This window comes from Bidens hawaiensis, unplaced genomic scaffold (assembly GCF_021521415.1).
Source record: "Bidens hawaiensis isolate Kalapana, Puna unplaced genomic scaffold, B.hawaiensis_p1.1 tig00017759_1, whole genome shotgun sequence".
Classification (NCBI taxonomy): domain Eukaryota; kingdom Viridiplantae; phylum Streptophyta; class Magnoliopsida; order Asterales; family Asteraceae; genus Bidens; species Bidens hawaiensis.
The window spans coordinates 219,741-231,508 of NW_027492678.1; the positions used below are offsets into that span (position 1 = coordinate 219,741).

The following is an 11,768-nucleotide window of genomic DNA, read 5'->3' on the forward strand; positions in this document are numbered from 1 at the left end:
GGAGATGGAAAAAAAGTGGAAGTAACTATAAGCCGATCTCGATGGTTTTAATTATTTGACTCAAAAAGGGGGTATAAAAAAACAAGAAAAAGAAGAAGAAGATGGTTTTAATAAAATCTTTTTGTTTTAAATTCTAGAAAAATATGATACATAAAGTGGATATACGATCACCTTTTGATGCATTTAAATCTCTAGCCATTATTTTAATTAGGAACGTACCCACATATTTCCAAGGACCACTTTTTACATTGCACACAATTAAGCATAAAGTGGCCCACTAATTTCAACTTCATTTTACACCTTTCAATACCTTGATGCATTCCAAACACACATTCTTATTTCTTGGACCACTTCAACCGATTGAACTCACCGAGTCCGATCCAAATTGGACCCAACTCAGTCGTGAGTACTGTTGTGTAGGTTGTAGTTGTCCCTGGCTAGATAAAGATCTAATCATCTAATGTGTATTGGCTATGCTCATATATAAACAAATAAAGATAAAGTAATCAATATAAATGATGAACTCATGAACACTCTAGCAAACTATATATAACAACTATTTTCTAATGTAAAGACAAACTATATCCACGTAATCGTCTTATGATCATGGATATACATACGTCCTCTTAGAGCATTTTCCAAGCAATATACTGATTTAATGCATTTAAAAACAAATAAATTATCACAAAAATAATAAGTTTTGAGTAGATTTATATGCTAATAGCCTAATAGTTATGTAGACACTTTTTTTAAATTATCTCTAAAGCTAATAAATATGCAAATGAATTATGTACATAAACTTTATCTTTACGTGCCATTGAAAACGTTTTAAAGTTCATAAACCTGTTTCACTTAATAAAGTAGATAACTTAATAAAGTAGATATTTAAAAGGAAATACTTTACCTGAAATGTGTGTATAAATAAATAAAAAACCTTAAAGGCGAGATAAGTTTGTAAATTTAAAGTAATTTATAATGATCACACATGAACATAAAGTAGATATGCTAAATGAGTTTACATGTTTTAGGGCTATTAGTGTTAATTTCGTTAAATGATTTTTAGTGGTTTTCTCTTTATAGCATCGTCAAAGTTGAGAGTAAACGTTGGAAAGAAAGAGAGGGTGGATAACTCAGAGAGACACATACATCATTTAATAAGTTTCTTCATATAACTACAACATGCTAATTACGTATGTCGTTTATGGTTGTCTTCTTTGATTTCTTGGTTATACACATATTATACTCCCAAGCTTTTAATTTAGTAAACCAAAAAATTGTATTGTCACTTCCATCAAATGCATTGAACTCCATATGATTCAATAATGTAGGTCAACATATGGATAATGGTTATATATTTTTGTGGTTGTAGTATTTTACCATAATAAAATAAGATAAATTAGGCCCATGTCGATGAAACCATTCAACCAAAAGACACACTCGTACACAAGAAACATGTACATAAATGTCTACATAGATGTTTGTTATCCAATATAATATACATGATATGGGTCTGTATTTGCACCCGACAGACAAGTCATGTGAGATTGAATTTGCACCTAATATATACACTACTAAGTAGGTTGTTAAGCAATATTGTGTTGAATCATTAAGAGGTTTGACCACTTAAGAGGTAAATCATTCGGCATGTATTTAAAACTTACTTATTAAGAGTCTCAATGAACCATTAGATGTGTCTTTTTAGTGAACAAGACATACTCTATCTCTGACCGATTCAGATATAACCGTTTATTGGAACCAAACAGGCATACAACCCCTAATTCGGTTTGGCAATATAGTGTTGAATCATTAAGAAGCCTAACCGATTAAGAGGTAGTCTCATAATTATTTAGCATGTTTCTAAAACTTACCTATTAAGAGCTTCAATGAACCATTAAGATGTCTCTTCTAGTGAATCAAACACACTTTACCTTTGACCGATATAATCCCTTTATGGAACCAATTAGACAAACAACCCCTAAAAAAACTATATATAACTAATAGTTTTAAATATAGACGTAACTTTCTTCTTAAAACTGACGTGGGTTTAAATTTAGTCAAATATGTGCTTAAACTACAATCAATTTACAAATATAATCACAATGTTAGTTATCATTGGTTTGTATGGTGATCCTATTTGTATATCATTAATTTCATTATTTAAGTAACACACATAATATAAACTTTAGAGAAATAAATGGATTTGTAATGCAATGAAGTTGTAGTATGGACTTGAGAAGCCTCGCACCAAATTGAATCCAAATAAAGGGTCCATTGGACCACTTCTCCAATGCATATTTATCAAATTAATACTTCAAAACTAGCCACAAGTATAAGTTTCTTCTGGACCAAAACGACTAAGTACGTTGAATAACTTATTTATCATGACAACTCCAAAATTCCCTACATATTAACGCCGGCTTAAATGCACAACTACTCTCCATCTATTTGCGCACAATACTTCAAATTAGGGTAAACATCAAAGATCACGATTGGTATTTATGATGTTGCAATAGAATTAGCGAATGTTACTTACTGGCCATAGAATGTAGCCTCCTGTCAATGACTGGATGATGACAGAAGAAAACGTGTATATGATTTATACGTACACGCGTATTTGTAATGACTTTCATTTATATGTTGTTGACTTTATTCCATTCCCTTTACATATAGTGATTAGGATTTCTTGGCCAATGTTATAGATATTAGCTTCATCTCCATAAGTATGACATATCACATATACATGTATGATTTGTGAACTTCTACTTCTAGGATATTTATAAGGGATTCATACTTGAAAAGGAAATCGGTAGAAAGGAAAAGACATTTAGCTACCTATATAAGTGTTTGAAATCTAAACCCAGAAATGGTCGAGTCTTCACAGCGTATTTGTCATCAAAAAGCATGAATAGTACATTTTCCGGTATGTGTTCTTGTTGCATTGTCACAATTTGAAGTGACAATTAGTGAAACTGACTTATTAGAATTATGAGGTAAAAAGAGAGAAAAAGAAACAATAAGCGAACAATGTGAGCGTTAGACAAGCATATATATATATGTATATATATGTATATATATATATATATATATATATATATATATATATATATATATATATATATACTTGTGGTCTGATTCTTCAAAATGGAAAATGAGCGTTAGTTAAACCAAAATCTACTTGTTTAGAGTGTTGGTCCAAAATATGGTTTGGTCTAGTACTGGTACACTATCTATACACATGGTATATACCAATTAAGAACTACTCGTATAGAAGTACAAAATTAATGTGTGTATGCACGTTATATACGTTATAACAAATATGTTGAGTTGTGGAGTTGTTATTGGTGTTGGAATGACTTCACCGTCTACAACGTTAGGATTCTCTGTAACAAAGACTATACATGTTGGTCGGCTCGTATAGAGTTTTATGATCTTTGTTTACAAAGAATCTTAGAAAGCAAGTTATTTGAAGAACAAGTAACCACGCATGCGGTTGAATTAAATCCAACACATACGTGTAATGGGTAAAATCCTAAGAAGTTAGAGAACCTAATCAAGGGTTAATCAACCTTTTTTTTATTAATATTTTCCATGTTAATAAATTGGTACCAATAATTGGCACATGCCGGTGAATGATTTTCTCTGAAAAAATACACCAAAAAAAGTGGGAATTAATTCCCGGCAAGGTTCGAACTTGTTCTCAATTTAATAATGTCATCCAATAACAAGGCAAATAATATCTCGAGTTGCCACATTTTCTTTACCAGTTAGCATTTGACTTTCACATTATAACTTGGTTGTCACTTTATTAATACAAAAGATTATGAACATTACACATCATCTTTTTCTAATGAAGGTATTCAATGACGGATGTTTCTTAATATTGACTCTCAAAAGAAACATTATTTTCATTTAACTAATAAATTAACCCCAAGAAAACAATGTTGTCTATTTTATCAATATGTTTAAATTCTATAATTTAAAATAATTATTCCTCTAAATTATAAGCCTAGCTTGACGTCATGCATGACTCAATATGAGAGGTTAAACTTTAAAGCCGAAAAGGATGAGTTTCATCATTTCTATTAGTCAATGTTTGATATAAAAAATGTTTGATTATTTAAAAAAGGGAACTTATTTGATATGTAAACTCAAAAGAAAAGGTTGTAGGCCACCATTTATTTATTTATTTATTTATTTATTTTAATAACATGCTTGTCCAACTTTTGGTGTGGATTAAACAAAATGTAATTAAACAGAGTTAGTTTTGCTTTTACGTATTTGTTTATGCTATTGTATTTACTTATACATCGTTTATTGTTGCTATCGAACTTGTTGATAGGGACTTATCAAGCTGGAGCTCAAGACAGGTATTGAAAGAGGTAGTGTTAGGCTTGCCACATGATGTTAAACCTAAAGCCAATTATGATGTGGTACTAAAATAGAGCCAGATTGTTGAAACACATTTTTAGCTGGTTATATGTATCACCCTAATTCTACATTGACTGTGGACATGAGAGATTTTTGGTTCATAAGTAATGTCCATCTTCTTAGATCACTAACGCGTTTTGGACTTAATGCTAGTAGACGAAAGGAGATCTCCACCGTGAAGCGTGCTCAGGTAGGAGTAGTATAAGCGTGGGTAACCACCTGAGAATTGAGAAACCTTCACATGTCAACCAAAAACAAATTCGTGAGTTATTCATGAATAAAACAGACAATATTGGTGGTACGAGAATCCATATGTTACATTATCGCATGTAGCTAACATTATTTAATACTTGACTTTTTAGGTTAGTTATGTCTCTTGGTTATTTGTGAATTCGGAGTAGGTCTAAGATGACAACTTTTACTTGGGAAGATTGGAAAATTTTTAATTTTTAGTAATATATTGGTGTTTTCTTCATTTTGGTGATGTTTTGTTTGTGGTGGTATACACTCTCGAGTTTAGCCTTTTGCTAGTCCTTTTTATAATATGTTTTACTGGTTGTTTAAGAAAAGTTAAAAAAAAACGAAAGATAAAATATATCGACGTAACCGATGGCATTAATGCTCATAGAGTCATAATATGAGAACCACAATTAATTTGTGTACCATTCGGTGAATCGGGGGACTATTTCTTTACGAATTTGGAGAAACAAATAAAAAGCAACGTGGGATTTTTTTTTCTTTTTTTGAACGAAAAATAAAACACTGTGGGTTGAATATGGGCCTCGCCATTTTTTTATGTCACTAGAAAATAAAAGGAAAAATGGGTCTAAACCCATAAATATGTCACGTATATAACCAAAATGCTCTCAATAACTTATAAAATTCTAAAGTATCTCATAAAATTCTAAAGTATCTCTCTGTTTATATATAACTAGTTTTTACACCCCCGTATTGTAGAGAAGGTGTAAAACCTTATATTTACATATCCATTCCACTCGAAAGCATGAAGTTATCACCACCACCGCCTTCGTTTGCCATCCCCTCTCCCGTAGTCAGTAACTTACGTTAACCATTAAGAAAACTGGACAAAAAGTAGACGTAAAAACGTTGAACCACACACGCTCATTGCATCGTGTTAACACACAAAAATTAGACCGAAGCATAAAATATAAAAAAAAAAATAACTAAGTCAATTAACATCTACGCGTTGTGTGGAGCTGTTAAACGGGGAAAAAAGACATAACGTTCAACCACACACATGTGTTGCAGCGCGTTAACTCGTTAAATTCAAACGTAAACGTTAAACAAAAAAAATGTAAAAGATGAAAAGTATATGGCACCAAAGTTGAAATTGGAAAATTATATTTTGTGGCATATTTGTAAACTATGAAAAAGTGTAGGGAATAAAAGTAAAAAAATAAAAGTTATATAAAAATAAATATTACATGATACAAACTTGAAGTTGAAATTGGAAAAATATATTTTGTGGCATACTTGTAAACTATGAAAAATAGTAGGGACCAAAGTAAAAAAATGAAAGTTATATAAAATGAATATTACATGGCACAAACTTAGATGCATAATATACAAAACACTAATACATGTTTCTCCCACTTTTATTATTATATAAATTGACTACAAAAAAAAAATCATAGGTGTCACTTTTCCTCTCTATCGTATCATCAGATTGCTTCAATTCTAAACCGTATGTTCTTATTTGTTTGACTCGTTTAAGTTAAAAAAAAATAAGCGGGTCATGGATCTCACCAAACCCATATCGTATTTGAACGGGTTATAGCATCTCATTTATTTGTGAAATCCTTTCAACATCAAACAATAATTTTCGTGGGTCATTGGTCTCACCAAACCCGAATAACCCTTAACGGGTTATAACATCTTATTTATTTGTGAAACCTTTTTCATCATCAAGCAATAATTTTCACGGGTCATGGATCTACCAAAGCCGGATATCCATTAAACGAGTTATAACATCTCATTTAAGTTAAAAAACCAAACCCGGATAGCCCTTAAACGGGTTATAAAATCTCATTAATTTGTTTAACGCTTTCATCATCAAACCCTAATTTAATTTATCTTATCTACATGTTCCCCGTCGTCGATTATCCTCTCTATCACTAGTTAACTTCCGATTACCACCCACCATCATCAACCTGTCTTCTCATGCATTAACCACGATTGCCACCCATATTAACCCTTCATTTTTTGTTGGCACAAAAAATATCTCCTTTTGACTTAATTTGATTTATACGTTTAGATCATACATCACTTAAAATTTCAACTTAGCTTGCATTTCTTTTGCCTGCTCTCAAACCCAACAACCAACTATGATAAAAGCTAGTACGATTGACCGATTGTTACTCGAGTTTTGCTCACTAGACACTCAAATCGAACTAAACTTAAACAAACTCCATCTCGAGCTTCATCTATCAATATTAGCTTAAGTGAATATAAAAGAATAACATGTGTAGTCAAACCTATTACCATATGCGGCATATTTTTTCAAAACTATTTTGGCTGTATTTGAATGCTTGTTTAAGCAATAACTTATATTTGTTATATAGTCTAATGACAAATAAGTTCATATAAGAAAGACAATCGTCTTTATAACAACCTTGTATGGATGGTTAAAGGCAATGTTATCGTTTCTTGACTGGCCAGTCAGGAGAATCACATGCATAAACCTTCCGGTTAAACCAGCAAACCTATATCGATGGTTGTACTAGATTCAAATAAAACTTGATGTATTGTTGTCTCTCTTTCAAATCTTTACTTACTTTTATTGATTTACACTTAATGTTTCTAAGATAAAAATTGGTGGCTGGCGCCACATAATTCTTAACAACTACTTTTGGTTTTGTATATATGATACATGTATGCCTCTAAAACAATTAGGTGTTCCTTGGTAAGTTGGCTCAAGGGGTTTACCTAAAGTTATACTCTTGGAGAGTTGAAGGTGCCTTGTCCATCCTCGATCCTTGTTAATTGCAGATGCATTATGATCCTTATTAATAGCATTTTCATTGTCTTCTTAAAATAAAACAAGAGCTCTTCACTCCTATATAGAGAGTATAGACGATATATGTTATTAGATCAAAATCAATGATTTTTTGTAATACTTTATTTTAATTATTTTTTTAAATACTTTTTATTTCTATTCTTATTTGTTTTACATACTTTTTCTTTCAATTTTATTTCAATTTATTTGCGTCAACTAGGCGCCATAACATCCAAGTTTTACCGATTTTTGTTGTTCTTTTTGTTTACTTTATGTTCTTTTTACGCTTTTATGTTTTGGGTTTAGCTCTGGTAACGTGACGAACCTAACCAATACCGATCGAGTTCTCATCGACTAGCTGCCGCATCGCTCGGGTTTTATCAAATTTTGTTTTAAATATGTTCATTTTACGATTTTATGTTTTGGGTTTATTTCCGGCATCGTGACGAACCTAACCAATACTGACCGAGTTCTCATCTACTAGCTGCCGCAACACTCGAGTTTTACAGATTTTTGTTTTAAATATGTTTTTTTAATCCTTTTGTTTTAAATGTTCGTTTTTGGTTTTAATGTTGATATCGTAATAAACCTAACCAACATCAACTAAATCTATGTCGTTTTGATCATAAGTTGTGCATGTTCTGTTACTATTTTCGACTTTTCCATATTTATTATGTCAGGGCCATAACGAGTTTAACCGATCACAACCGAATTCGTGTAAATGCATCGCCACAAGACGGCGGTTGTTACCTGGTTACATATTTTTTAATATTGCAAATTCATAATAAAAATAGAACATTATTCATACACATTGTTTTAAATCTATTATATATACACATACATATTCGTGTGTTCTAGTTTTTAAATTATCTTTGGTGTCATAGAATTTGAAATCGGTTAGACTAGTAAACCAGAGAGGCAGTTGACACAATCAACGTACCGTTCTGTTATAAAAACATTGGGCAAAAGTAACGCGTATAGAAGTTGTAATTAGATACGTAATAGAAGGCCAGAATTGTCACGATAAATAATTAAATATGACAAAGGACATTCTAAGGGGACCGGGTGCAATGGGAATCCCCCCACAATGGCTCTCATTGTCACGTTTTCTACCAACATTTAGAATCGGATCTCTACAGGTGAAGATTCCTTTTTTTATTATTTATATTTATATTTATATTTATAGTTCAATTTAAAACGGGTCCTACGTAATTAACAAGCCACCTTTGAAACTTTAGCAAAGTGTGTTGTAAAAAAAGGAAAAAAAATCAAAATATCTATAAAGTCATTGTAAATAATTTATTGGTTTTACAAAAGAAAACAAAATAGAGATATTTTATTAAAAAAGAGTTTAAATAAATATTAACGTTAAGATAGCTTTTGCTATATATACACTAGGTTATAACCCGTGTGTTACACGGGTTGAAAAAATAAAAAAGAATTAATATATGTGGGCAAAAGACTTCTCATAACATATTATATTACATTAATAAGTTAAAGTTAAACTAAAAAAAATCACATATTACAAAGAATCCATTCCAAAGATAATATTACCCCTATTAATCCATTAGTTGTAACTTAGCAAGTTGAATATGTCTCTATATGCTGGGGTGTTTTCGGAAGTCATGTTCACAGCAAAGTCTACTTCACGAACTTCCTGCAGAAAGTGACATTAACGTAAGTTATTATAGCATAGAAGAAAATAGATTTGCAAATAATGTGTAATAGAAGTCTAAAACAAATAACATACCCGAAACTCATGTTTTGGCATGTAATTTTCAGCATAACAATCTGGTCCGTTATGGTTGCTCACTGCAAAATGTGTATAAAATATATAAGTTGCAATACTCATGAAATAACAATAAATACACATACTGACATACATGTTATGTTTTATGTCTGCCTTGAAATTGACACATTTTCAAAAAAAAATTCAACCGATTATTTAAGAAACAATAGCCAAAACAAATTGGCAAAATGCGAGAATTAATTATCCAACTACAATTCAACTAAAATCCAAGTGTGTGCATTTGGCTAGATTAATGAATAAGCATGACTGAAAGGCACATATTATAATTGGTGGTAATATGGTTCCAAGATGTCCATAAACAATTACTATTAATAACTAATCAAAACTTGTAGTTTCATCTAGCATAACGAAAAACAAAAGGATAATAAACAATCAATTAAAAAAACTATACCGGTATTATTAATTCTTTCATAGTAGTTTTTGGGTTCTACTCATGACTTCCAAAGTCGGACCCAAGATTGTATAAAGTAGAATGAATATGCAGCCACAAATATGTAGCCCTAGCTTGTTAACTTGAATATTTGCAAACATGAATATAACCCGTTGATAAAATGTCACAACAATTTTCTATAAATATAAAGACATGTAATAAGGTAAAATATTCAATAAAGATCTCACCTCCTCATGAACTCAATATCAAAAGGGTAATTCAGTAACATTAAAATCTTAAAAAGTGCAGAACAGGGATGAGCAAATTCGGGACTGGTACGGTACCGAAATCGGTACCGAATCGATACCAAAGTTTGGGTTTCAGTATCGGTACCGGTATTTCCCGATTTTTTTACCTTCAATACCGGTACGGTACCGATCCCATCCATAGTGCATAAACCTAAAATTGGACTACTTTTATTGAAACAATGAGACAGATTACAGAAGTGAAAATGAGAAATTATGAATTAAAAACACTCCCTTATGTTCTGCATTGTTGTTTTCCTTTTTTACTTTCACCAATCAAACGAAGATTCTACTTCTAAAATTGGTTATAATATTTTATTTTTTACCCAAAAACACAGTATTTGCATTCAATGTTATGATAAATAACTATCAAAACCAATATCCAAACTCCAATCGGGATTACTAATTAAAAAGGATTTATGACACATATGTAGATACAGTTTAACTATCATAAGACACAAAGAGCTTAATCCCTTATGAACCAAAATATCAAGAGCAAATGACAGAACACCCGGTACTCTTACCTCTCCAAAGAACTCCATAATAAAGTCATCCTCACTAAAACCAGCTTCCTTGTTACAAACAACGTCAAGCCCTTGGAAGTAAGAAATTAATGACTGCGATTCGAATGACAAATAACCAAAGAATTACAAAAAGAGGGAGAAATAAGCCAAAACTAATTTGAAAAAAAAAACATTGGAATCCAAAACTAAGAATTACAAAAAGAGGGAGAAATAAGTCAACTGGATATTAAACAAATAGCTAACAAATTTGAAATTGGGTAAGTTTGCTTGTATTTTAATCGATAATAGGTAAAATTAGGATAACATATTCATAAAAGAAACTTATTGATTGCGTTCAGACTAATATCTAATAAATCATGTGCTATAAAAGAAAACATCGTATTTATAAAACTATAGATTTTATTATCATGTTTGATATCACTAATAAGTTACAACATTAATTAAAAGAAAAGATAAAACTGCTGATGAATAACATACCGAATCAGAGAATTAGGGTTCGTTCATCAATTGCAATTTGTGAATCCAGAGAAGAACAACCCGTATTAGGGTTCGTTCATTGATTGAACTTTGTGAATCCAGAGAAGAAAAACCCGTAGCTGAAGAATTGGGGACGAATAGTATATTTATTATGGTGAATAAACCCTAAATAAAATATGGGCGGGAAAATAAAAATCTAGGTGATTGAGGAAGGGACAGATGTCCTATATTGTTTTCCTTTATTATATAGGTTAGATATATTAGTTACTAAGTTATCTGAGTTTGATGAGATCCAAGATGTCACACCCCCATATTAGGCCTAGGAGTGCGACCGACAGTTGGTACCATATTTGTAAATAAATCAGAGTTATGGGTTATAACGGAAGACTTTTATAAAATATAAGGATCAAACTTGTAAATATTTACATTACAAAAAGACGAGACAAAAGTCTCGTTTAGTATTTACTTGTTTATATGTTTTACAAAAACATCATATTTTAATATTCAAACAAAATTATCCGAGCCATCGGATTCTTGAGCCCTTTGTCCTTCAAGCTCTATTCTTGGTTACCTGCAAAATGTTATAAAATACGTTAGCAACTAATGCTGGTGAATATGCTGACGCTAAAAATATTTTCTTTACTTAATCACCCCTCGAGAACACGTAAGTCTCGGCCCATCTTGGCTTAGGAATAATCAAGTTAAAACAACATCATTATAAACTCGAGTCTCTACACTAGGTCACCTCAGCAAAACACCGCAGCGTTTTGACATAACTTAGGTACCATAAATATACACATGGTCAGTCTCACATGGACGTAACTTAGGTCCGGCCCAT

The 11,768-nt window shown here is 31.4% G+C and overlaps 1 long non-coding RNA gene across 1 annotated transcript; it reads right to left on the reverse strand.

Moving 5' to 3' along the window:
- Positions 1–8,853: 8,853 nt before the first annotated feature.
- Positions 8,854–11,179, reverse strand: LOC143554538 (uncharacterized). Its single transcript, XR_013139037.1, has 3 exons — positions 10,931–11,179; positions 10,454–10,546; positions 8,854–9,256 (listed from the first exon to the last, which is right to left on the reverse strand). It is a non-coding gene; the product is annotated as an uncharacterized LOC143554538 (long non-coding RNA).
- Between the last annotated feature and the right edge of the window lie 589 nt (positions 11,180–11,768).